Source organism: Empidonax traillii, unplaced genomic scaffold, assembly GCF_003031625.1.
Source record: "Empidonax traillii isolate 1590-97213 ecotype Southwest subspecies unplaced genomic scaffold, ASM303162v1 scaffold535:size1322822, whole genome shotgun sequence".
NCBI classification, from domain to species: Eukaryota; Metazoa; Chordata; class Aves; order Passeriformes; family Tyrannidae; genus Empidonax; species Empidonax traillii.
Window position 1 is genome coordinate 1,141,571 of NW_020955728.1, and position 25,113 is coordinate 1,166,683.

At 39.5% G+C, this 25,113-nt stretch overlaps 1 long non-coding RNA gene across 2 annotated transcripts; it reads right to left on the reverse strand.

Annotated features, from left to right (window-relative positions):
- Positions 1–11,774: 11,774 nt before the first annotated feature.
- On the reverse strand, positions 11,775–23,889 carry LOC114064358. Of its 2 annotated transcripts, none has more exons than XR_003572740.1 (3): positions 23,870–23,889; positions 12,869–13,063; positions 11,775–11,952 (listed from the first exon to the last, which is right to left on the reverse strand). It is a non-coding gene; the product is annotated as an uncharacterized LOC114064358 (long non-coding RNA). The 2 variants fall into 2 exon arrangements; XR_003572739.1 differs by lacking the exon at positions 23,870–23,889 and adding an exon at positions 17,921–17,966.
- Positions 23,890–25,113: the final 1,224 nt, after the last annotated feature.

Consider the following 25,113-nt stretch of genomic DNA (forward strand, 5'->3'; position numbering starts at 1 on the left):
CAGACTCTCCTCTCTCATCAAAAATCATATTCCTGGGGATGATCTTCTTTCCTTAGGCCCTGGTTATATCCTTCCTTTTTCATGCTCATTTTTAGGCCAATTTTATCTATTCACCATATCAGCACTGCAGAACTACCTTAAGAAAATACTGCTTGACCTCCTAACTTGGCTCTGCTTTTGCTTCCAAATCATACTTCAGTGTTTTGTTCAGGTCACAGACATGGTTTGAAGGTGTCATTCTGGTCCATGAAAAATTATTTTCTATTCCTTGCAAATTTCTGAGATATTTCATCATCTGTGACTGTTTTTGTGAAAACATGTCATGTTAAGAGTCTTTTGAAGCCATGAAAATCCACACAAAACAAAACTGTATTGTCTTCAGCTATTGTTTTTTGCTAATTAAACATCTCTTTGAACAAATGGTGTAAACTCTCTAATAAACTTGTAATGAAAGAAATATTCCGAGCCTCAGTGATTAATGAGCAGATGTTAACAGGCAGTGCAAACTTATGGGAAACCATTTCTAATAGTGATGTCAACAGAGAACAATTCACAGACATAATTACTAAAAAATTATCAGAGACTTCCTTGTCAAGTATTTTGTATGTTTATAAAGCTGTTGGTGACTCATTTTAAGCAGTCTGGGAGACTTATTTGATTTGGAATCAGGATTTTATTATAGCTTAGTTGTTATGTAATAGTTTACTCAGACAAAATGGTCAGCTATTCTTCCATCTCGGCATAGTCCTTATGTGTGCACTGAGATTCCTTGTAATTCTTTCAGCAAATCGTATCAAATACGGTTCTCATTAAAACTGAGTAGTAGAACAGCCCTTTGCTTAATTACCCATTAGATTGTCTGCCATCCACTATAAAGTTCAAGTGCTGCAGTACTAGCCACCCTGTGCTATTCAATTCCCTGTGCCATGTGGAGCAGCTCTCTATGACAGGCAAACAGCCTCAGTAAATTTTTCCTGTGTTTGTTTTAGAGGCCTTTTCATAGCAGGCAGAGTGCTGCCATTTATGCAAGGCAGGTGCATTCACTAATTTCTTAGGTTACAGCACAAACTGCAATTAATGTTGCCTGTCTCTGCAGTGTCATTAATGTTCAAGTGAAGTAATCTGGATGTAATTTTCGCACTGGCGCTAAAATGACATTTCAGTGATTCCACGAGTTTCTTTTTCCAAGACATTCCAGTTCAATCAGCTATAGAATTACCCATCTTTTTCTCTGATTGCTTACTGTGATTCCTTTAGATGAACTCCAAAACCCGAACTTGGAATTTTAAAAAAGGCAAACACAACTGTCCACCACTTCTGGCTCTTCTCTGGGAGACTGAGCATTTTATATAGCTGAGAGGTAGCTGGTATTTCTAGAAGCACTGAGATTTTTGGATGTTAGTACAGAGCTGTTGTTTGGATTTCTGTGTCATATATCATGGAAGTGACAAGCTGTGGCAGATGAATAATGTCCACCAATATAATATTTACTCTTGCACTACCAAACCATGCTTGGCATTGCCAACAAACCATGATAATTTCGGGCCACGTCTCTGAGAAGTCTCTGTAGAGGACTGTTGGTACCCCTTTCCATACCTTCATTTTTTCTCATTTGCAACTATTATTTAGATTAAATTAAAATTGTCAGCTATAATCAAACCTCACACAATTTCCTGGAGAATTATTTTGCTGTGCAAACACAAAAGCTTACCGGTGCAAACAGGTTTTGCAAAGCAACCCTAACTGAGACCATATCATTTTGGGGCAGAAATAACCTATCTTTTTGATATGCATAGCCAGCCAGCTGCTTCTTGTGCCGATGAGGCCCTAGTGCACATTTTCAGCCTGCAAAGAACTTCACAAAGAATTATTAGAAAAGACACTTTCCTAGTGATAGCACGAGTAGTTCAGTACTCTAGATTATTCACCAGCACTCAACAAAGGCACTATTACAACAGAGAACACTCCTACTTGGTATAGAAACCCTACTGAATTATCCCATGGTGCCTCAGAGAAGAAACGTCTCAAGGAGTTTGGCTTCCAAGGGTCCCTAGAAGCCAGTAGAAGCTGGGTACCTAAAATCTGCTTTGCAAATTGTCTCAGTTTAAAAAAAATGTTGGGGTGGGAATTCACATAGAATGAACCCCCTTCCCCTTATTCCCCCTGCAATATGGAGAGACAAAAATTGCGAGGAAGTATAAGTGAAAACCTAACAATTTACTAAAAAAGCAGGAATCCAAGGGCACGACACTCTACTGTATGTCAAAATAGAGAAAAATGAGAAAACTGTAAACAAACCAACCAATCTTCTACTGTCAAATAACAGTTTCAGAAGTCAGAAATGACAAACTGTTAAAAACCTGGGCTATTAGACTGAATAAGCTTCAGAAAAAAATATTCTCACACTGTATGTCCAAAGAATTAGGATAAGTCGAATTTCCCTTTAAAAAACAACAAATCAACAGAAACCAAAGGTCAGGACCAGCAAAGGCCAGCACAAACTGCATCTCCACTCCGCATATTCATAACACAGTCAACTAAGGACAGAATTAGATAAGGAAGAAATACCGTATTTAAACAGGAAGAAATATTCATCAGACTTAAGATTTCACATATTTTATCTAGCAGTAAGATACAGGGGAAATGGTTTATCCACAAAAGAGGGATCCACCAACCATGTGCTCCCTCCCCCACCTCTACCCTCGCCCTGGAACAAAGGGGAAAAAAAGATGGCTGAGGGTCTTCCTCCCTAACCACCCTTCTTGGCACTGCTGCTTGGCTTGGCTGGGCTTGGGCTCTGCTTGGCTCCCCTGGGGTTTTTTCTGCTGTCCTTGCATCAGGAGATCTGAGACTCCAGAACAGCTCTGATCTGCAGCAAACCCCTCTTCCCCCTTCTCCTCCAAGTCCTCATGTCTGAAGGGAGGGGTGACCCCCTTAGGATGATGTATGAATATTCATCTCTATAACTTCCTTCCCTGATTTTGTAACCTTAACACAAATGCTCTGGCAACAAGAATGAGCAAAAGACTTCTGTGGCTGGAACTTTTAAGGGAACTGCAGCTTTCCAGGAAATGATGGAAGTATTTTTAATCAGGAAGCCAGTGGGTGAAATGCTGTTCTCAGATGTATGAGTAGATGTAAAATTACTCCTCTGGTATTGGGACACCTGATCTTGTGCTTTTCTCTTGCCATTTTCCACCTCTACTACAGCCTATATGGCCCTGGTTCTGGGAAGATCCTTTTTCCTGGAGGAATTTTTTGAAAGTAGATGCAAAAATAGAGGGTTTCAAATCAGTCACCTTGATGACCTTCCAGTGCTGCACCAGTTACTCAGACTAAGGTTTATGAGGGGTAGTTTGAAAACTGGAGACTGAAAAGAGCCATTTACATCCCTCTCTTCTTAGCTCTGGCTGCAATACCAAAGTATTTCTTTGGCCAGAACTGACAAGGGCCCATGTGTAACTACTCTGAGTCCACCATAGTCACATCAGCATCTGTAAATGACATACTTTCCCTGCTAGGAAGCACCTATGAAGATATGAACCTTTGTACCAGCAATGCAACCATGAAGCTGCGCAAAAATACCCTTCCTCTAGTGTCCACTGAGACTTTAAATGCATCTAGTTATATGAACTCGTATATAAGTGAGGAGAAATAGGATTGATTTGCTATAACTATAACCTTGTTGCATTTCACCACAAAAACACAGCCTCTGTACAAGTTGTGATTTACATATTAGTGACAAAATGATTTTCCCCATCGTCATGTCTCTGTGCACAGAGTGCCCATCACACTGTGAAGGGCAAGAAAGGCAGAGGAAAATGTGACCATGGGCTGCCTTACCCTCAACTTGTCCCTGGCTCTGGACCGCACACGGCTCCTGTGTGCCAAGGAGAGGGTTTCTTCCAAAAACCTGCCATGCAGTTGCTGGGTCCCTTTTGCCTGCAGATAATTAATTTCAAATTTGTAGCAGCACTTTAGGTTTGTGTCTAACACCACACTTTTACAAATATATCAGTGTCATAATGTGATAGAATAGCAGAGACATGGTGCAGCTTTTTCTCTTTGCCACTGCTTTTATAACATTACTGGAATGCTGTTCATCTGAACAACACCTGTTTTGGAAAACAGGATAGCCTCAGTTTGATCATCAGCCTGGAACAACTAACACAATACAGAGAAGGTGTGACCCCTTTCTCGGTTCCCATCACCATGGGAGACTTGTGAGGCTTTCCGAGGGCATCCAGAAGTGTGTGTGTTACCTATTGAGGTACCTTCACAATTTGATTAAATGATGCAAATAATAAGACTTACTAGACTGGGACACCTTTTACCTTTCCTGCTGTGAAGCTCCCTTCCCTGGGCTTCAGGCCATGTGAGATGGCAAGATGGCCTTTGCAAAAGCCATGGCAAAGCAGAAGCACTCAGTGGGAGAAACTCATCCTTTTCAGAGGTCCCTCCTTACCACCCCTTAAATCTCCCAGAGTGCAGATGAGTGGAAATTTAGCAGCTGGAAAATCTCACTCGTCAAAAACAACTCCAGGCCAGGTGCTGTGTTGGGAAGAGGCATGGCGGCCAGCTTGAGGTGAGTTACTACAGGAGCTGAAATGACCCAAATGGGCAGCCCCAGGGACTGAACATTCTCAGCTGTGTCCTTCAATGGCAATACTGCCTGAGTTGGAAAATTTGAAAATGGACAAGAACTTTTAAAGGTTAAAATGTTATTTTAAGCACACAGTGTTTTCTAAACTATTTATGTATCTAAGCTATATTCATTTATGGCATGAACAGGCAAGGTACTAAAGCCTATATTTAAGCATGCAAGCACTCTAATCAACTTCCTATTACGTGGTCAGGATGAATCTCATCAAGAAACGCTTTCCTCAAGTCATGCTTTTAACTGGCTTTGAAAAGCCTGTCTCCACACTGCTGAATAGCACATGAGTCATTTAATTCAACCTGAGCTTCATGTCAGCAAACTTAAGTCTGTAATATTCATTTGAATGGTAATTATTGTCTTCAACAGATCTTCAATTATAAAAATATTCTGCTTTTTTATGGAAAAGTGTAAACAGCATGCAATTTGGTAAATGGAAATGGCAGAAATATTTAAGGGTAGGAAAGAGTTGGAGAAAATGACTCATGTATGTATAGCTCTGAACATAGTACTTTTTGAAGTGACTTCTGGATAAGAAAGTCAAAATTGTTACCAAACCAATAAAATTCAGGACTGGTTTTATTTTGAAAACCTTTGAAGTAACTCCCTTTTATAAATTTTAATGTTTTTAAATCATTAGCAAGACCTTTTGTAAAGTTAACATCCACATTTTTAAAGTTATTCTCAATTGTTATTTGTCAGAAAAATTGCGGTGAGCTATAAGCATGTGTGTGTAAAATGAGTAGTAATAAAATAGCATTGTAAAATACAAAACAACCTGAAGAGCAGGTACTTTCCAGAAGTGCTTTTGTTACTTTCTGTAAGATATTCTTGGAGGAGAAATGAATGTTGCAGTGCCCAAACGTCTAAAAAAGCAGATCCAGTAAACAAACTGTGTTTTGGACTTTGTATCTAGCTGGAGACTACAGAGCGGAGGAGGGAGGTGCTCTGCACAGGGACTGCTCAAACTTTGTAAAAGGGAAAAGAAGCTTTGGGGGTATCCTGTGCCATAGAAAGAAATGTGTGTCAGAGCTGTATGTATCTGTATATTTATGCGGTGTGTGTGGGTGAGAGAGAGGGTCCTGGAAGCAGAAACTAAATGAGGGATGTGGTCCTGGAAAGAGAAAACTAGAGAAAGGCCAAAGAGCATTGCTGAGCTGGATCCAGCCCTGAGACATCACTCCAGCCAAGGAAGCTGTGAGTTGGATTTTTATTTTTTTTAACATGTACATTTTTTATTGCATTCTGAGCAATTTCCCACAACATTCCACATTTTTAAGCCTTTTCAAAAGGGGAAAGGGAGGGCGACTTGAGAACTTTTTTTTTTTCTTTTGAGAAATTCCAGATCTCTTGAAAGCATAAAGCATATTTAAGGTTCCTTACCCATATTTAAAAAGCTAATGATGACATAACCAAATAGACTATAAAGGAGCAGCAGCTGCTCAGTGAGAAGAGAACCATAGGGGGCAGATCCTCCGCTGGCAATTGCTGGTGAAATTAGAGGCAGCTTGACAGATGTCAGCAGCTGAACGTTCACAGTGATCAATAAAGGCTATGAATGCTCCTTTTTCTGCTGGGCACTTTGTATACACCGCTGTAAAGCGAGCTGAGAGCGGGTAAAGGCAGTGCACCTCCCTTTACGAAGTGAGGAACCTGGGGCCAGCTGAGTCACTGGGATCTCACAGCGAGTGTGTGGTGGAGGCAGGGATAAAACATATCCTCCCTCCTGCTTAGAGCACAGAGCCAGCCTCCCCGCCGCCACTCAGTCCTGCTGGCACACAGGCTTGGTGAATCCTTGCAAACTGCTCTTGGTAGCTTCCCCGTGCCCAAGTAGGTGAGGTCAAGTTGTTCAACAAGCACCCAGAAGCAATACCCATTTCTGGGTTCTGTTCAGGTCCTTTTTGCTGCCTATTATAATTGTTGATATTATTTGTCATTATTATGGTCTGTTTTTTAAGTTTATTCTTACTGTTTTCACTTCTCAGAAGAGCTGGGAAATGGTTACAACCTGGGGGTGATGATGGTAAAACTCACTACATAATTTCTGAGTACTGTGGGAGATACATCCTCCCAGCATAACATTTTTATGGCAAGTTTAATGTTTGGCTCATCTGGAATAAGCTGTGAGAGCCACACTACAGGAAGCTGTCAGGGTTACTGACGATTTTTTATTCTCTTTGGAGAAGAAGAAAACACAGGCTTCTGTCCTCAGTGGATTCTGTGATTTGTGAAGCACTGAAAGAGATCAGATTTCTGCAGAAAAGAAATATCCAGTGGGTAACTATTTGTGCCAATTCCAGTTCAAACATAAGCCTTTCTTATACAAATAGTTCATGGCAGAGCAAGAGGTATTAAGAGGGATGTGAGCTGTAACCAGAGTGGAGGGAATGCTAATATTTTGTCCGGACTGGGGTTTGGGAGGTGGGTTTATTACTGTTTAGAATAAGAATCGAGAAATTCTGGAACAGTGCTGTGCTTTATTTTTGTTCTGTTGTGAAATTCCATCCTTACAGCTCTGGCCACGCAGGAAAACCATTTTCTTTCCCAAATGGGCTAGTCTCTTGTGTTTTATGTGCTGCCCCACATCGTGGGCACTGCAAAATGGTACCAATCCGGGAAACAACAGCGCAAGACTGCACTGCCAACCCTTCACAGGCGAACTAACGATGGGAGGAAAAAGGTGGAGAGGAATTTACTACTTCTTTTTAAGTGTCGCAACCACTCTCCTCTGCCACATGGAGCACAGAGGGGGGCAGAGACATACTTCTGACCCCACTTCTGCCCCCACCTTCCCCGCCTCCTCTCTGAAGAGTTGCTCCTGTGTTCCCTGGAGCAAAGAGGCTGTGATTCTTGGCAGACTTCATGTCAGTTACTCAGGTCAGGGGGAAGTCATTACTTCCTCCTCCCACACTGCTCAGTCGTGTTAGGTTAGGACAAGACTTCGCAAGACATTGCCCAATATTTGCAGTGTGTCTTTCCCATAAAGGAAGAAACTGAAATGTGTCATAAACCTTAAAATTACAGAAAATGACGCTACTTGGTTGATAGGTGAAAATGCACCAAAATATAATAAACAGAGAATTTGAATATAGTTGTGGTTATGGCTCTTATTTGGGGATGGGGAGAACTTGAATGCTCTGCTTGACCACGCCTCAGAATTCTTTTGATTTTTGTTTAGGCTGCTGAGATGCTTTCTTTTTTGCTTTATTGCCTTTATATTTCAATAATTACATGTCACTTAGCTCCCTTTTTTTAGTAGATTCAAAAACCCTATGACAAAAAGAAGGGCCTTTATTTTTCCAACTGAAAAGAAATTATCCATCTTGAAAGGAGAAGGTTTGCTGTGTACTGTGTGCCTTTGTTGTAAAGCAGTCTGAGACAGTGAATAAGCCCTCACTATTTCTGTAAGGCTTTCTTTATCAAATACCATTAGCATTAAGACTACAACAACAGCAGTAAAACTACAATGAGGATCTTTTGTCACAGAAATAACTCTGGGATCTAGGCTACCATGTTTAAGGGAAAAGAGAAAAGTAGGTGCTGAGCCTTCTATCTGAAGCCTATTTCTCTTAGATAATTACATTCCCCATTATCATTGTAGAATTTAGTAATATAATAGCCTTTAATTTCTTACTAATATAAGTAATGGGAGCTCCACAAGAAAGGACAACCACAAGAAGAACAGACAGAAGTCAGCTAGGGAAACACAGGATGCCTGCTATGGAAAGGGAACTCTGCACTTGTATCATGATCACTGTGGGCTCTTTCCTCTTAAAAAGACAGCCCCCACCTGATACTTTAATAAAATTTTTTAAACTTGGGAATTTCACCACACACATGCTCTATCCTTAGAAAGTGATGAAAACCAAACAGGCTTTACAATACGGTGGCCTAAATTCTCCCTTTCTGAGAGAGAGAATCTCTCACCCCCTTCCATCCCCACCATCTTACAGGAAAAATCTGGGTCCTGATACAGTATCAGACAGCAGACAGCTAAGCAACCACCTAGCTGCAGAGCACCACTAGTGGCAGGGACTGCTCTGAAGGAGTTAACATCAAGATCTTGGGCTCTCAGTTTTCCCATGAGCAAGGCACTCCAAAGCCGACTCATGTCTAGAGTTTTGTTCCTGTTGATAAAACTGCTATGGCTCTCCAAAGCTTTCAAATGAGTAGCAATTGCATGGGGACATTTCTGCATGTTGATCACACCTTTCCATTTGGGGTACTCTGTCTTTTCCAGCTTATAAAGATTGTGTGTGTTGACATTATTCTTAAATGCCTGCAGGAGCTGGATGCCATATCTGATGGTATGCTATTGCAGTGGCACTGCAGCAGACTGAATAAGCTTCAAATAATAAGCACTGACACTAACATAAATATTTGTGGTTATGCTTCCCATTTTTTCCCTATAGGAAACAAGCTAAAATTTTGAAATACTTCAGTGATGTGATCAGTGGACAGTAGTGGGAAAAAATTTCTCCAAAACTTGAATTGCAATCAAAATAAGGGAGGAAGATCTGAAAGACCAGAAAATATTTTTGTTAATCAGGATATGGCACTTTCCAACATCTGGATGTCAAAGCAAGTGTTTTGAATTCAATACTATTAACATGTGTCACTTAAATGAATTTTTTCCTCAAGAGATGATTGGGTGGTTACAATTTTTGGCAATGGTTTTGCAGTCTGTTGCTTACATTACCTGACCCGTGGTCTATTTGTCTTATGATGTCTGTGGGAAAACAAAACAAAACAAAACAAAAACCAGTCCTCCCCTTCCCAGTCCCCAGTCCTGAAAATAGCTCAGGACCCAGAAAAAAATCTCTAGGACTGAGTCTCATCCTCTCAGTGAACCCTTTTGACTGGGGGGGGTAACCTCATGGGATTTATGCTGCTTTTGTCTATGACATCACGTAACACCAAACGAAAAAGTATGTGATTCTTCTGAATAGTAAAGAGACATGATTAAATAGAATATAACAGCCTGGGAATGTAGAAAAAAAGTTTGAACAGGAGGTCAGAGGAAGATCAGGCATCAGCTCTTGCTCACTGCAAAACGATAAAACTAACAGGGAGTAGTGACTCAGCTTCCCCTGATCAAAAACCTCCTTTCTTTGCAGTGTAAACAACTGTAGTCGTGTTCTTGAAATCCCAGACTGAAACATCAACCAGTGCTGGAAAATAAGATTCTCCAGAATGCTTTCCCTATCCTAGGCATAACCTGTGGCTGATGTTTCAGGGGATTTTATTCCCTATGACTGCAATTCACTGTCTAAAAGAGGCTGTTGCATGAGTAGAAGGGGAAAAAGTTTTGTGTGTGGACTGTGACCTCAAGAGTGTGAAACAAATATTTTGTTTCGAATCATCCCTTAACCCATTTCAGCAGTAAATGGAGTGACCAGTATTATAAACCAAGCAAAAAGTAGGAAAGTGTGGCTTTGAAGGAATGAATAAAAAATTAAGCTAACAAAAAATAAGCCGGCCAAGCTAAAGCTTGGTGTCTAATTTTTTGCTGAATAACTTATTTTGAAGAATAAGAGACTCTTGCTCTTGCCAGGTCCCTGCAGCTAGATTTTACAGCTACAATGAACAAGTATGCATCTGTGTAAATGGTCTTTAATTTTCTTTTTACATCATATTTACACTGCTCAGACAGTAAAACTGCCGAATGTTTTAATTAGCACTCCCACGGCTACGAAGTCGTTTGAAATTTTCAGGCCATGTGAAGGGGCTGGCACACAAATAAAGGCTGCAGTCGCTAGATGCTCACAAAGGGGGTGAGATGTTTAAAGTGCACCAATTGTATTTGTTTTGGGCTTGGGACCGGCCGTAGCGTGGCCCGCGTGTGCCGAGCGCCAGATTCCTCAGCCCTTACACACAGTGCGCACGGGCCCGACCCTCAGCGTGGGCAGTGTACCTTGGAATGGTGCTGGCTCCCACCGAATGACTCTGAGGAGCAAGCACCGCTCAGCATGAGCTCAGGGTTGCAAAGTCAGGCACGGTGAGAGCTGTAGGACCGTTCCTGCTCGAGGATTATTTGGCCATTATTCGTCACCTGCCGAAGCAGAGGTGGGGAAAGTTTCGCTCTCAACGTTTTCAGAAATTCCCCCGTGAGGCTATTAAGAGGAAATCAAGTAGTTTGAATGAAATGAAAACTTTCCATGGAATCCCTGTTTTTATTAATGTGATTTTAATGTAATTTTCATAGACTTGTAGAATAAATGAGGCTGGAAAACACCTCGGGAGGTCATATAGTCCAACCTCATTAAGAGCAGTATTTTGCATGTAAATGTGGAGTTGGCAAAACCTGCTGGCTGCAGAGTGTGTCCTGCCTTTGTTTATTTGTAGAACACATACAACTGTGCAAACTGTCTAACACTGGCCTGTCAATTCATTTCAGCCACAATCCAACCCCTGGGGAGCAGAGCGGCTCCTCTGTGGTGTTTGGCCTCTGTGTTGAATCTATCAACACAGCCACTAATTACCAGAGAACTGTACCACTGGAAGAAGACTGCAAGAGATGATCTAATGCAACTGCTGTATTGAGGCGAGAATCAGGAATCTTAATGCAATGTGGGCTTGCTGTATCTGCAGTGTAGACATTTGTACCCAAAGGTCTAAACTAAAACCATGACTGGATTTGTGACTATAGTGTTTCTGGAGCTTTTGTTGCTTAGATAATAATAATACAACAACTGATTGCTCTTAGCTTGGACTCAGCATCTCTGAAAAACCAAAATAGCAGTCTTTCAATTGGTGTTGGAGAGAAAAAGGGAAATGTTGGGACACAACAAGTAAAGGTGCTCAGAGAATTGAGAAAGCTGTTTAAAAAGATGAGCATTTAATAAATTCGTAGTTCAGGTGAGGGCTAGAAATAGTATGTCATGAAATTAAAAAAAAAAAAGGGGAAAAGTGGAGGTGAAAGAAACTAAGATGACAAATAGTGACAGAGAAGACAAGGTTTTCCCTGTGTTTCTCCAAACAAACTAAGTTCATTAGGAGGACACAGAGAGGATTGTATTGCAGTGGGTATTTGTCACTTCTGTGTGTGAGGTGGCGTTAGGGTGAGATTTGATCTGAAAAACAACAGGCCAAAGAGCAAAGAAAAAACTTAGAAATTTTCTGAAGCAACCCCCAGTTTCATTAAAATTACATTTTTGGTAGTTTGGAATCTCCAGTTTTAATGTAATTACATTGTTCTATCTGAATTCTGGTTTGAGGTCAGCTTCTGATTCTTGCCATCTTGTGGTGTGGTGCTGCACTGCGACCATCCTTCAGCTCCTCTGCAGACACAGCAGCTGTAAAACAATGAGATTTCATAAAGGTATCACCGAAGAAAAAAAGAAGACCCTTTTTTTTGGTTATTTCTTTCTATAATCTGCAGTCTTTTTACTGCATTTAGGGCTTCATCTAAACTTTGTTTCTCTTTTTGTTTCCCCAGTTCTTAACAGGAGTCCATGCCATTCCCAGTCTGGAACCTGAGCCTGACAGAAAGGACTTTTCTCCAAGTCTGTTTCCAGCCTGATATCTTGGGCCATTTCCTACTTGTGTGGGTGCAGAGTCTCCACACTCCTCTTCTTGAAGCTGTACTTAGATTTGAAAAAACTCCAGTTCATCATAGTCTTCACTGTACCTCAGACACTCCTTTGACAATGCTAGGGCCATTTTTTTTAAATAGTCCTTTAATGGTAGCTGTACAGCTCCAGTTCCTGTCCTCCTTCCTCTTTTATCCTGCCCTTCCTGTCCTTCCAAGGACCACACACTTTTAAGCAGGAGATACTCAGAGAGAGATAGCAGACCTTTGGAACCCACAGGCTTTAAAGGGAACCACTATACTCCTGCAGTGCTCTTTATTGCAGCGGTCCACATACAGGAGCCAAGTCCCACAGAGTTACCACAGGTGTTTCCTATTTTTGGTATTCTAAATACCAAGCGTGTGTGCTGTTAGTGACATGCTATTGTGCTTCAAGGTGCTGGAAAATGATTAATGTATAAGGGTGTCTACTGCCAGCTTCTGATCCAAGTTCACTGACTTTCAGTTAACCAGTAAGAAGTCATGTCTCATGCGTGTCTCGTCTCAGACGCTTCCAGTCATATTAAGAGTTGAGCATTTTTGACACTAGGGTCCTTTCTCTCCCAGTTTGCCAGAATGATGACTTCATTCTGATCTTGAAGAACTTGAAGGTCAGTCAAAAAGATGTCAAACTGGTTTACCTAAGGCTGGCCTGTTCTGGCTGTCCTCACTACCTGATACGCCTGGGATCCACTGAGAAAGAATCTGAGTGTAACAAGTCTGCAGAGAGGGTGTAGTCTTGTTTAACAGGATTCCAATAATGACTTTAGACTTTCTTTTCCCAATTATCTTGGAGAAAAAAAAAAGTGTCCTCCATTGTCTTTAATTTTGCAAACCTGGTGGAAAAAATTACAAGAGAGGGAAAAAGAAACTGATGAGTTAAACTTACAAAAAAAAAAAAAAAAGAATTTGAACTCACAGTTCATGTTTCTTTTTTTAAAATTTATTTATTTTTGTTTGCTTGCTTTTTAAAAACACACAAACAAACAAACAAAATCAAACAAAAAAAACCAAACCCAAAGACAATAACAACAAAACCAAACCAGAACTGAGGGGTAAATGAAACTATGAATAAAGAAGAAATTTCTCTGATGTAGGATTTTGATCAAATTTGTAAGTTATATTTGGATACCTGAATTTTGTGCCTCCATGTATCCTTAGGAAGATTTAAGAAAGCTTGTACTGGCTCTTGTTGGAGATGGAACATATAGTCATAGAATGAATCATAGAATGGTTTGTGTTAGAAGACACCTTAAAGATCATCTGGTTCCAACTCCACTGCCACGGGCAGGGACATTTTTCACTAGACCAGATTTCTCAATACCCCATCCAGCCTGGCCTTGAACACTGCCAAGTATGGGGCATCTGTAACTTGTCTGGGCAGCTTGTTCCAGTGCATCAAAATATACTGCACTTCACACTGTCTGATGTGTAAAAACCCACTTGAGTGCTAGTAGGTCACCTGAGGAGAATTTAACCTGGTTTCACCAAAATTTTTGTGTTCAGGAAATGTTTTTTTTTTCTTGCAGCTGGTATGAGTTTTAGCTTTGGTGAGTTTGTCATCCTTTTCACAAAAAATGTTGGTGGTGAACAACAACACCATTTTTAAGCTAAAATGTGCAGTGCAAAAATGAGGCACTGAAATAGCAGCTCTTTCCTGCCAGTGGCAAACACACACACCATGAGCTCTGTGCTAACTAGTCAGAGCCATAGGGAGAGCAGAAGCTGCACAGACTAAAGTAGAATGAAGATCTAAGACTTTGTGCCTGCCAAAGAGAAAGCCTGAAAAACAAAAGCACTGTGAGTTGTCTTCCCATTACATCAAGAGCTGCACTCGACAGCCACAAGGACTAAGAGTGCCCTGCACTCTCAGCCTGCCTACATACACATATAGGATGTTCAGTACTGCCCGTCTCCTTCCCAATTCCATCTATTTGGGGTTTTTCCACAGTCTCTGTAAATGTTTGCTGTAGAGAAAACTACTCAAGCTAGGGAAAAACAGGGGTAGAGTATGGGAAATGGTGAAATAAAACCTCTCCTCACTCAAATTTGCCAAAGACTTCCTACAAGACACAGCTGCTTGATAACTCATGCTAGAAGTCTGAATCATAACGCAGACACACACACACACAGAGAGAGAGAAAAGAGTGGCTACATACCAAAGTGTGAAGGAGTCAGATATAGAAAAAAAGGTTAACAAAAAGGAAAATAGAAACCATGTTAAAAACTGGTTTCCTTTCAGAGTTTTGACTAATATCTGGAGGCCAACAATGAGTATACCACATCAGAGACCCTTTTCACCTTGCCCAAAGTAATGAGCTCATGTTTGCAGGTTGCCTAACACTTTCTTTTCAAGCCAAAAGTATCAGATTTACACTTGAGTAACAAATTGTTACAATGTGGGAAGAGGTTATGGACAAAGTACAAATTTGTGGGATGCTTTAGCCATCTATGATGGTTAGATAGAAAAGAGGTGGTTCTAAGAGCCTATCAGGGTCCTATCAGGGGAAAGATGGAATGGTGCAGTGCCATTCCTTCCCTGATACATCAGGATATCTCATTAATGCAAAGTAACTACATATGTATTTAAAAATGCCTTCAGTTATCTCGTTTGCTTCACAGAGTTCCTCACTTTAATCATAAGTAAGCATAGCTTTGAATGTTGTGGGGAAAAATACACCGTATACCTTCTTCCAAAATGAATATTTGCCTTTTCTGCTCCTTGGTTAGATGAAGCACTGAAAACAAGCTCCAGTAGCCCAACTGCTGCCACCTTTGAAGGCAGGAGCCAATGGATGCACTCATGAGTGTAGATGTGTTTTCCCTATTCAACCCACTCATCTACTCATCTATCTGCTTCGTTCTCCAGTTCTCTGCCAAACCTGTCAGAGTTAAATTAAAGAACTTGGACTTAAATGAAGACTGTCAAGTTGTTTAAAGATATATATTAGTTTTTAGTAGATCGCATTTGATAATTCAGCATTCAGTGCCTTTGAATATCTTCAGTAACTACCTAAGAGGAAGAGTCACTATTGAGTCTCCAAAGAACAGTGAAAATTTTAAGAATATATTCTAGGTATGAACTGTGACATGATAATTTCTCTCTTTGTCTTCTGCTTTGGTAAGCATGATAAATATTTTTGAGGAAATTGAATTAATTGCCTTAGCATCTGTTTCTACAAGTACTTTTTGCTATACAGTTGGATGTTTTTAGGGGTATTGCTTCCCTGGGTACTGAAACTCCATTCTTTCCCTGTTTTAGTTACTGATTGGAGATGATTGCTGTAAATACATGAAAACATGAATCACTTTCTTCTTTTTATAGTTTGAAAAATTCTTCTCTAGCCATGGCTCAGAAAACCTTAAAAGATGATTTTTTTTTTTTTTTAGTGTTTAGACACTAGAAAATATTTAAATCAGTGTTCCTTTCACTCTCTTTCTCCCCTTCCACCCCCCTTGCTCACATTCTCTCTTGATATCTTATTGAACAGGAAAAGGGAGGGGGGAAAAGTGCAGGGCTTGGAGGAAAGTCTCAAAGTCATGAGGTAAAAATCCTCTTTCCATATTCTTTCCCTGTTTCCCCAGGGTCCTTGAAGGCAAAGATAAAAGTATGTCAGATGGCCAACAAAGTGTCTCTGCTTGATTTTACTGAAAGGGAGAACATGAGACAAAACAGACTCCAGTGTGGTTGCCATTTAAATTAGCTATAGAAAGTTGTGATGACAGTCTCAGTTAATTAATAAATCATTATTACAATTTCATATATTAATATTCTGACTACAATGAAAAGTCTACATATCTTTGAGAATACTGCACAAGCCAAATACTGCTTTGGTATAAGTCATTCAACAGATGATTTCCTTCTGTTAGCAATATTCTTCAGAAGACAATTTAATGCTTCAAAGGAAAAAAATGTATATTTCTACAGTCCTGCCATAAAGAATAGAATTTGGGAAGATTTCCTGAATTTAGCTTCTTTGTTGCAGGTTCAGAAGGCTTTTTTCATTTCACAACAGAATTGGCTCAGTGACTCTTGTGAGCAGTTTAAGAGAGCAGTGTCTACTGATATTTGTTTTTTATCTTCAGTACTATGTACTTGCCTTATGGAATTAGTGAGAGCAACATGATGCTCCTCATATTTGGTTAAAACTTGGTGGTAATAATGCCAAGGTCACGCGTTCAATCCCATGTATGGGCCATTCCCTTAAGAATTAGACTTGATGATACCTGTGGGTCACTTCTAACTGAGAATGTTCTGTGATTCTCTGATATTCACCTGGTGAAATACTCTCATTGTTCTGCTTTTACTGATCTTCCTCTTACAGAAGTTCTACACTCTGCTCTCCTGTAAAATCCATCTGGAACTTTGGCTTCAAAGAGCTGCTCAAGGTGAGAAAGGCTTTGGGTCAAGCTGGGCATCTCCGTGATAACAATTCATTGTTTCTGATGGTGGATTTTGATGATGTGTGGATCCCCCACAAAAACGAAAAAGAGAAATGTATTTGAGGTCCATTGGAAATACTTTATGTAGTTTGAAATTAAGTGTGTCAATGAATTATCAGATTCTTAAAATGTAAATAAATAAATAAACAAAATTAGTTAAAAAGTCCCAGAATTAAATATTTTGGATTCTTCAAAATTCCACTCCCTTTAATTTTGTTAAAATTGTTTATCAGTAGGGACATGAATTTGAAGGGGATTTTAAATCCCCTGAAACTCAATATTTTATTACCTTTATGTTTTGAACACTGCTGTCTTTAGAAAAGCTGCTAAAAGCTGGAACTTCAAGGTTCCAAATGAGCAAAACTTTCAGTAGTACAGTCTTAAACTGTTCCATTTAACTGGAATTGCAAAATGTTTCACAGTGCTACATACAAAATACTAAAATAAAAATAAAAATAAAAATAAAAATAAAAATAAAAATAAAAATAAAAATAAAAATAAAAATAACCCTTTCTTCTTGCAAATAGAACTTAGCCTGTACCACACTGCATATTGTTCTGGCTACATTGCCTCTATACCTGAGGTAATTCAATTAAAGCAGTCTGGAGTATCTCCATAGTACATCAAGCAGAAATATTTGAGGAGCAAGCTGAGACCTAATCCTCTTCTCTTACTCCTGGAACAATTGGAAATTCTTCCACTGAAATTAGGACATTAAAAATAGTGTGAATTATCTTCTCTGAGGAAGAAAACCTAGCCCAAGATTTCTGAAATCTTTGGGTAAAGTCTCAAAGTGAAGGGCACCATATGTATCTATAATATTATTTGGTGAAAAGCAAATATATCACTGCAGTGGCACTCAGCACTTCAGTCACAGCTCCCTATTACAATATGCCAGGAAGCACTGGAGGTAGGCACCCTTTTTAAGAACACATTTCATCCCTAATCCTCACTCTTCCTGCCTTCCCTCTTCATTGACTCAGCTGTTTGAGTGAGTTGTAGCCTTGAAAAAGAACATGTTTGGATAATTGTTAGCTGGGTACTCTCAAATAGGTTTTTAACATCAAGCTAATAAAGTTACCACCACTAAGAGACTTTCTCAAAGAAACAATTCTTAGGATGACATAAGAGTCCTGAGGATGAGTGATGAAATAGCTATTATTTTCTAAGGCATCAGAAAGAAAGATAAATTCATCCAGAAATATGTTGTTCGTGGAAAAAAAATATTCAAATTTCAGATTAACTCTTACCATACTCAGAACAAATTGAACTACAAAGTTGTTTCATGGAAAAATAAGGCCTGTATTATAAAGCTACGAGACCTAACAAAGAGAAATGATTCTCATTTTGATCTGTCAATAGTAAAATAGCATCTCATGAGTTATTATCAGCATGTAACTTTATCCACATGATACTTCTGGTTTTGTTCTTGTATGGCCTCTGACTGTATATACTTCATTGCGCCAATGGAAAAAATAGAAAAAACACAAACTTTGTACTTTCTCAGCTGTTAGAAAATTAAATTCTAAAGTTTTCTTTATCTGTTTGGGGTTTTTTTTGGCTCAGCGAGACCACAACTGGCTGCTGTTCTTAGCCCTGCAGAAGAGCTCTGGGGATACCCACACTCTCCTCTTTTGTGTGGAAAAAAAGGCTCTATTTTCAACCGCTAGAAGTTCACATGTATGATGACGATTTCATATGAGAAAAACTTAAACTGTAGCACCTTCCTCATTCTCAGGTGTTATGTGAGCACAAGTGGGTTGAATGCCAATGATTTCTTTACTGAGAAGTAAACGTTAGATCATCTGTCTCCAAGAGAGAATATTGCAGATTGACAATATTAAATTTCTTTAAGAGGTGAAACAAAATACATGGCCTTACAGAAGGATTAGAAAATTATATCCCAGCTGGAAAATTTTATGGGTACAGAAAAAACTGTGTGAGCGAAATACCAGTATCATAAAATAAATAACAGGAAATATGGTAATTTATGTGATAGAGAAAATTGTCACTTTCAGAACTGCCAGAAAATCAACAGCATTTCACCCATTTGACTTCAGAAGTGAACTTAGACCTCAGAGGCTTAAAAATATATGAAGAGGAGTGAAATGAAATAAGAGCTCATGAATCCAATAAGGGATTTAGAAACAAGAAAGCAATCTGTGCTAAAAGTTTTATAGAAGTTGGGAATGCATGTAATCAGAATTTAACTTATTTCTGGAAAGTGATTTAAAATATGCCAAATAAATTAAATTCCATTCTGCAAGATGAGCAATTAATAGAGCTCCTAGTTCAGAAAGCACCACAATTCAGAAATGGCCTTTGAGCCTGTTTAACCTTAAGCATATGTGGAAAACCCCCTGAATTCAACTGGAAATTAAACACAGAAAACAAGAGAAGGTCGAGTAAGTCTACTTGGTAGTTTGCATTACTAATACTTTGTATTTCTGGAGATCCTTGAATCTCCTGAGAAAAAGGTACTTCACAAATACTGCTGACTAACGAGTACAATTTCTTTCTGACAGAGTTAGGGAAGGAGAAGCAGGAGTGCAAATCTCTGAGACAGCTCAAGTACAGCTACCTCTTCCCTGTTAGAGTGGATGTGGAACAAAGAAACCATCTCACATCGAATGACCTTGCAATGCCCAGTAATTGTTACCCACCCTTAGACCATAAGGACCGTCCTACCCCTGCTAATTTCTATTTTAAGTGCAGTGGAATGCTGTGGTCATACTGATACCGCTCTGCAGACGCTGCTGGCAAGTGGCAGCATAATATTTAATGACAATTACTGCATGTATAGAAATGATACTGGCCACTGGGAAGCAGTTGCTGTAGGAATGTTGCTCCTGCTCTCGCAGCTGCTCTAAAGCCTATTAGAAGCTGCATTTTCCCATTTTTATCCTGACATTTGTGTAATTTTAGCTTCTGCATTTTGGCAAATACCACCATATATTTTTGGCTCACCCCTAAGTTATCTGAAGCAGAGCAGTGTGATTCCAGGCAGAAGAAGGCAGAATTGTCTCAGAATAACAAGCAGATTTTTTTTAATGCAGTGCAAATGGTTCATACATTATTTTTGCATGAATCAGACATTTATTTTCCAAAGGGAGACAGGGTGGGGGGAGGAGGGCAAAATCTTTGACTTAAGTCCTCTCATAGTTCATTGTTGAATATCAACTTCTAGTGACAAGCCAATGTATGCTAGGCTTCTTGGTTATTGTGCTTTTGGAGATTAGCTGTTTTGAGTCATGAGGGTGTGTTACCTCACCGCAATTACAGAACTCCAGCAGAAATAGTAAAAACAGGCAGTGTGAAGGAAGAAAGGGGAACTTTTCTAGTATTCACAGGACATTCACATGAGCTGCATGGGCAGGATGAAATCATGCAATTGCCAAGAAACAAAAGCAAGTAGAAAATGAACAACTGTGAAATAAAAGGAGTCCCACAAATGCTAGAAGATGGAGGCTGACTTGCTTTTATTCTGTGACCTTTCTTTGTGTTGTACTTTCAACCGTAGAACTCTACAGACAAGATGGCACCAACTAAACCTAGAAAATGAATAACTGCCAAGATAATCCAAAGAATAATGAGGTTGCAACAACTGCAAAGATGCAAAGAAAACTGATGTCAGTTATCTCTTCACAGAACTCAGCAAGAAGGAATCAAATGCTTAGTCTTTAAAATGAATGGGTTTAAACCCTGAGATCACAGCTCGGCTTATCAGGACATGCTGATGTACAGGATTATACAGAAGTCACATGATTGAGTCTTTGCTTATGTTTAATTTTGTGAAATGTGTTCTGTAGCATATTATATCACTTTTACACTGAAGGGAGAAAACTTGACATTTGCAGAGCACTATTTGAATTAAACTTTTAAAGTAAAAGGAATGTCAGTAATAGGTCCAGCTTTCTAATAAGATAGCTCTTAGGACTTGATTGTGACTTGGATTGAAAGACTGCAGGAGTAAGAAAAATTAGGAAATCTCCTTATTACACTGTGTGTTTTAAAACAAACCTTGGACCTTGGTTGCTGGGAGAGGACTTCTTACAGCAGATGTGCAAGAAGGTCAGGGAATGGGTGTAGGCTTGGCTCTCTCCCAACCTCTGACCATCATGGCTTGACCCTAGGAAGGTCAAGAACTACCAGTATATGTTTATTTTAAAGGACCACCCTTACAGAAAAGGAAAAGAACAGCGCATGCCAGTGGCACCTCAGAGAAATATCCCCTTTGCACATGTATCCCTAGGGACTACAGCACACTATTGCTGCAATCATGGCTGTCACAGTGTAGTCCTAATGGTTTTGTTATCTCCCTGACTGAATATTGATGAAGATCAACCCCTACCTGTATTGCTTTGTTTCCTACTCTCAGTTTTATTTGAAGCCTCATGATACTGACTCTCATTCCAGATGCTGGAATTGTGGTATTGCATGAGAACATTTACTTTCATTTCAAGCATAGTACTATATTCATTTGCATAACCCATAGGCTGCACCAGGTGCTGTGCCATTAAACAAGGGTGTGGATCACAAACATGAAGTTTCTTAAAGGCAGATTGTTAGAATGATCTCTTGCAACATAAGCACATCTGCAATAACCCTGCTTCTCTTATCTTCTTTGGGAGTTCTTCTAAACACGTGCCCAGCTGCTGAAGCAGATAGGAATCTGTGTTTTTATCTGTGCTTTGAAATCCCACTTCCCAACCTCCTAGCAAACTCAGTAGCTGCCAGAGAGAATTGTGTGGAACGGGTGTCTGATCACCAGTAATGGTACTGCAGGAACCATGGATGGAAAGCAGAGGCTGCTGTGATGAAGTGCACACTTGAGCAGCCTGCTTGGGTTAAGATTTACTGTAACAATACCCTTTGTCCCTCACTAACATACTTCTTGTTTTGAGCTCTCATGCGTGTTGTAACACAGAAAAATACATTGAGCTGAGCATTTGTGGGAGGCATGGGAAGAGGAGTTGTCTAAAAAAGTAATTTTTAAATGTCAAAAATAAGGTATAAAACACAATGAACTCAAATATATTATTAACATACTAACAAAAGGCCTTGCAATTTCCACACTCATCTCACTGATTTTTTTCCACTCAGCTCATAATTTTCAGTGTTTTTAAAGCTGACAGTATATATTCTTTCATTATGTACCCTGATATTTTCTCTCCTGGGTGCTTGTACAAGAACAATTCCAATACACTGAATACAGTACCTGGTTTTTAAATATGAAGTAGAAAGGAAGAAAGAGGAGCTAGTGAAAGTATGAACTCCTCATCAACAACTTGACTATCACTCTTCACCAGCCTTGCATTAGAGCATTTCTTTTTCAGGTTCATGACTGGACCAGGGATAGGGAAATTACACTATCCCATCAAGAAAGTCCTGGACATACATCTATGTTAGACCAACACTACTTTGATTCCTAGCCAATAGTTAGAAGTGGCAATAACAACAACCACAAAAAAAATGGACTGTTCTATCCATAGTACCAGTCAGCCGTTTATGAATACCATACTTTCCTTCAACCTTTTTACCCCTTATTGTATTACAACTTCACTCCGGTGGCTTCATGTGTCCAGTATTTTAAAATATAGTCACAAAAAAATAACACTGTTTAACGAGTTACAGCTTGAACCATGTAATCAATGGATAGCCATATGTCTGGGGAGATGACAGTTTAAGTGATGAGTTTTGTTGCATGTGTACACCATTCCTCAGGAACCTATCGCTTTGATTTAAAAGGTACAGTGCACTTGGCTTGTTCCTCCCAACATGTGCTAATGTTCGGTGTTTCTCGCTGTAATGGATTACTTAGCATTTCATGCTAATGTTTTGGGGGCAAATTGCTTTCCCATGTTTTATATTATGAACACTTGTTTGGGTCTGGTTCTGTGAGGAATTGAGTGCTTTCAACTGCCAATTAAAACCATGCTAATGGAAGGCACGTTGCACTTCACAGATGTGCAGTGCTATTGCAGGGTCGGTCCCCCGGTGTAGACAGTGTGGATACTCTCTGAATGTGGAGCTAATACCAATGACTCATTAGAGGCACTGCACCAGATTATCAGAGCACATAGGAGTAGCAATTCATTTTGTCAGGAACTGCAACGAAAAGGTAGTTGTTTGTTTATTTATTTATTTGGCTGCACACAGCCTAATTCCCATCTCTTAGTAAAAACAAGGAAAATGTTTAGGTCTCAGCTTTTCTAGTGTTCACAAAATATGTATTTAAAACTCTGGAATGCACTCATAAGACATCATCTTTCTCATTCACTCCTAATATTTAAAATCCCCATATTGATGGGCTAGCGTATTTTACTATTCATTAATGTGTTATCTTTTGGTAACGTATAAGGAAAGTTCTGAACTCCTTACCATCACTGTGTGTGCAAGTGTTTGTGTATGATCATCTCAGTGTTTGAAATGGCCATGAACAGGACACTTTCATTTCCAACACCGGCAAACATCTCCTTTCTGACTCATCCCAGGTAATGGATATGCGAGGTTACATATTTGCAGCTAAGTTTTCTAAAGCCTTGTTTGCCCACTGAAAGCCTTTATATTACTCACTGTTCACCTAATTAAAACATATCGCTACTAGTTATTTCCCATCCATTGAACATTTAAAGGAGAGAGTTAAATTCCCACCCAAGAGAAGTAGCTACAATTCCATGTTACTCCATGTATTGGTGGCTTTTGTCCTAGGCTACTCTGGATTCCGTAATTAAGAAATAAGTACTCAAGAAGAAAAGCACTGTACAGTGACTAAGTTAAGTAATTTGGAAATAGCTTCATGCTGACTTGCCCTTGTTCTGTGGTAGCCTTTGGAAAGTCTATACACCAAAATAAATTAGTTTTTTTTTAGATTCATGGAACTTAAATAATCATGGAGTCTACTGACAGGGAAAGGACCCACAAGGCTCATGGATTCCAACTCCTGGCTCTGCGCAGGACACCTGAAGAGTCACACCACGTGCCTGAGAGCATTGTCCAAATGCTTCTTGAACTGAGACAGGCTTTGAGCTGTGACCACTTCCCTGGGGAGCCTGTTCCAGTGCCCAGCTACTCTTTGTGTGAAAAATCTTTTCCTAATATCCAACCTAAACCTCCCCTGACTCAGCTTCATGCCCTTTCCTTGAGTCCTGTCACTAGTCATGAGACTGAATATGTTGGTACTTGTCCCTCCACTTCACCTTGTGAGGATGCTGAAGACATTATTTTTTACGTGAAAGCAGGTTTAACTTTGATGTAAGTAAACAGATATGCACAGACATGATATTAGCTATGCCGTGCCACAGTGTAGCCTCTCAGCGTAGATTTTTAATGCACAGATATCATGGAAGGCCATATAGGTCATTCTAACCCTGTATTAATATGTCCCACCCTTATCCTCCAAGAAGTTTAAAGCACGATTGAATATTTTTCCCTGAAACCACATGTCATTCTATTCTGAAACATCTAACTCTAATCCCTGTTTCTAGTTAGGTAGGGTTAACAGTCCCATTAAACAGAGTTACTGAAATTTTATAAGAAAACTAACATGGAAATATTTTTTACCATTTTAAAAAACTTTCGACTTAATTTTGTTAAGTCCAAGATATTGTTGGACTTTTATCTATGTTAAGAATCATTGAAGGTTTTTACTTCTAAAATAAAAGATTCAAATTACTGGAAAATTTTTTCCCCTAGTTTTGGGAAGTGTTGCCAAATGAATTTTGAGTTTTGAGTTTTAGGTGAATCATCTCATACAATTCTCCTGCCAATTCCAGAAGGAGTTTCAGAAGGAGTCTTGGTTCTGGTAGTAATGCTCTAAATATATATATATATATATATGTTAAATATACACAGACTCCCTGCTGCCATCACATATCATGTGGTTTATCCAAATCTGAAACTGACAAGCAGTGGTACACACCTTCATATTACATTCCATTTAATGGGCGCCAGTGAACTGGACACTGTTGTGTCTGTGTCTGCTGTGGCTTTAGCTCCCACAGATAGAAGTAAACAATACCCAAGGCAAAGTCTGCAGAGACTGAGCTTCCATCCAGTCTTCTTTAATCTTCAGCCAGTAGGACAGCTTGGGAGTACTTCAAGAATCTATACTGTATGTGAAAGGGAATCCCATATCCTTGGGTTGTTTTCTTTTTTTTTTTTTTCTTTTTCCCCCACAATCATCACACTCTAGTCTTTGGGACATCATCCCCTTTTATTTTTGTGTCTGTATATCTCCATGTTTCATCAATCATTGGCACTTAGATCATATGTTTCCACACTGGGAGAGTATATGGGGAGAATTCAACATTCAGTACAAACGGATTTCAATTAATTTGAGAATACTATAGAAGGCTAAGTTTTAGCCTCCTCTGATTATTACAGGGCTGCATAACAAGCTGTCATCCCATCTTTATTTCCAGCTCAGTTGCATCCCAGTGGT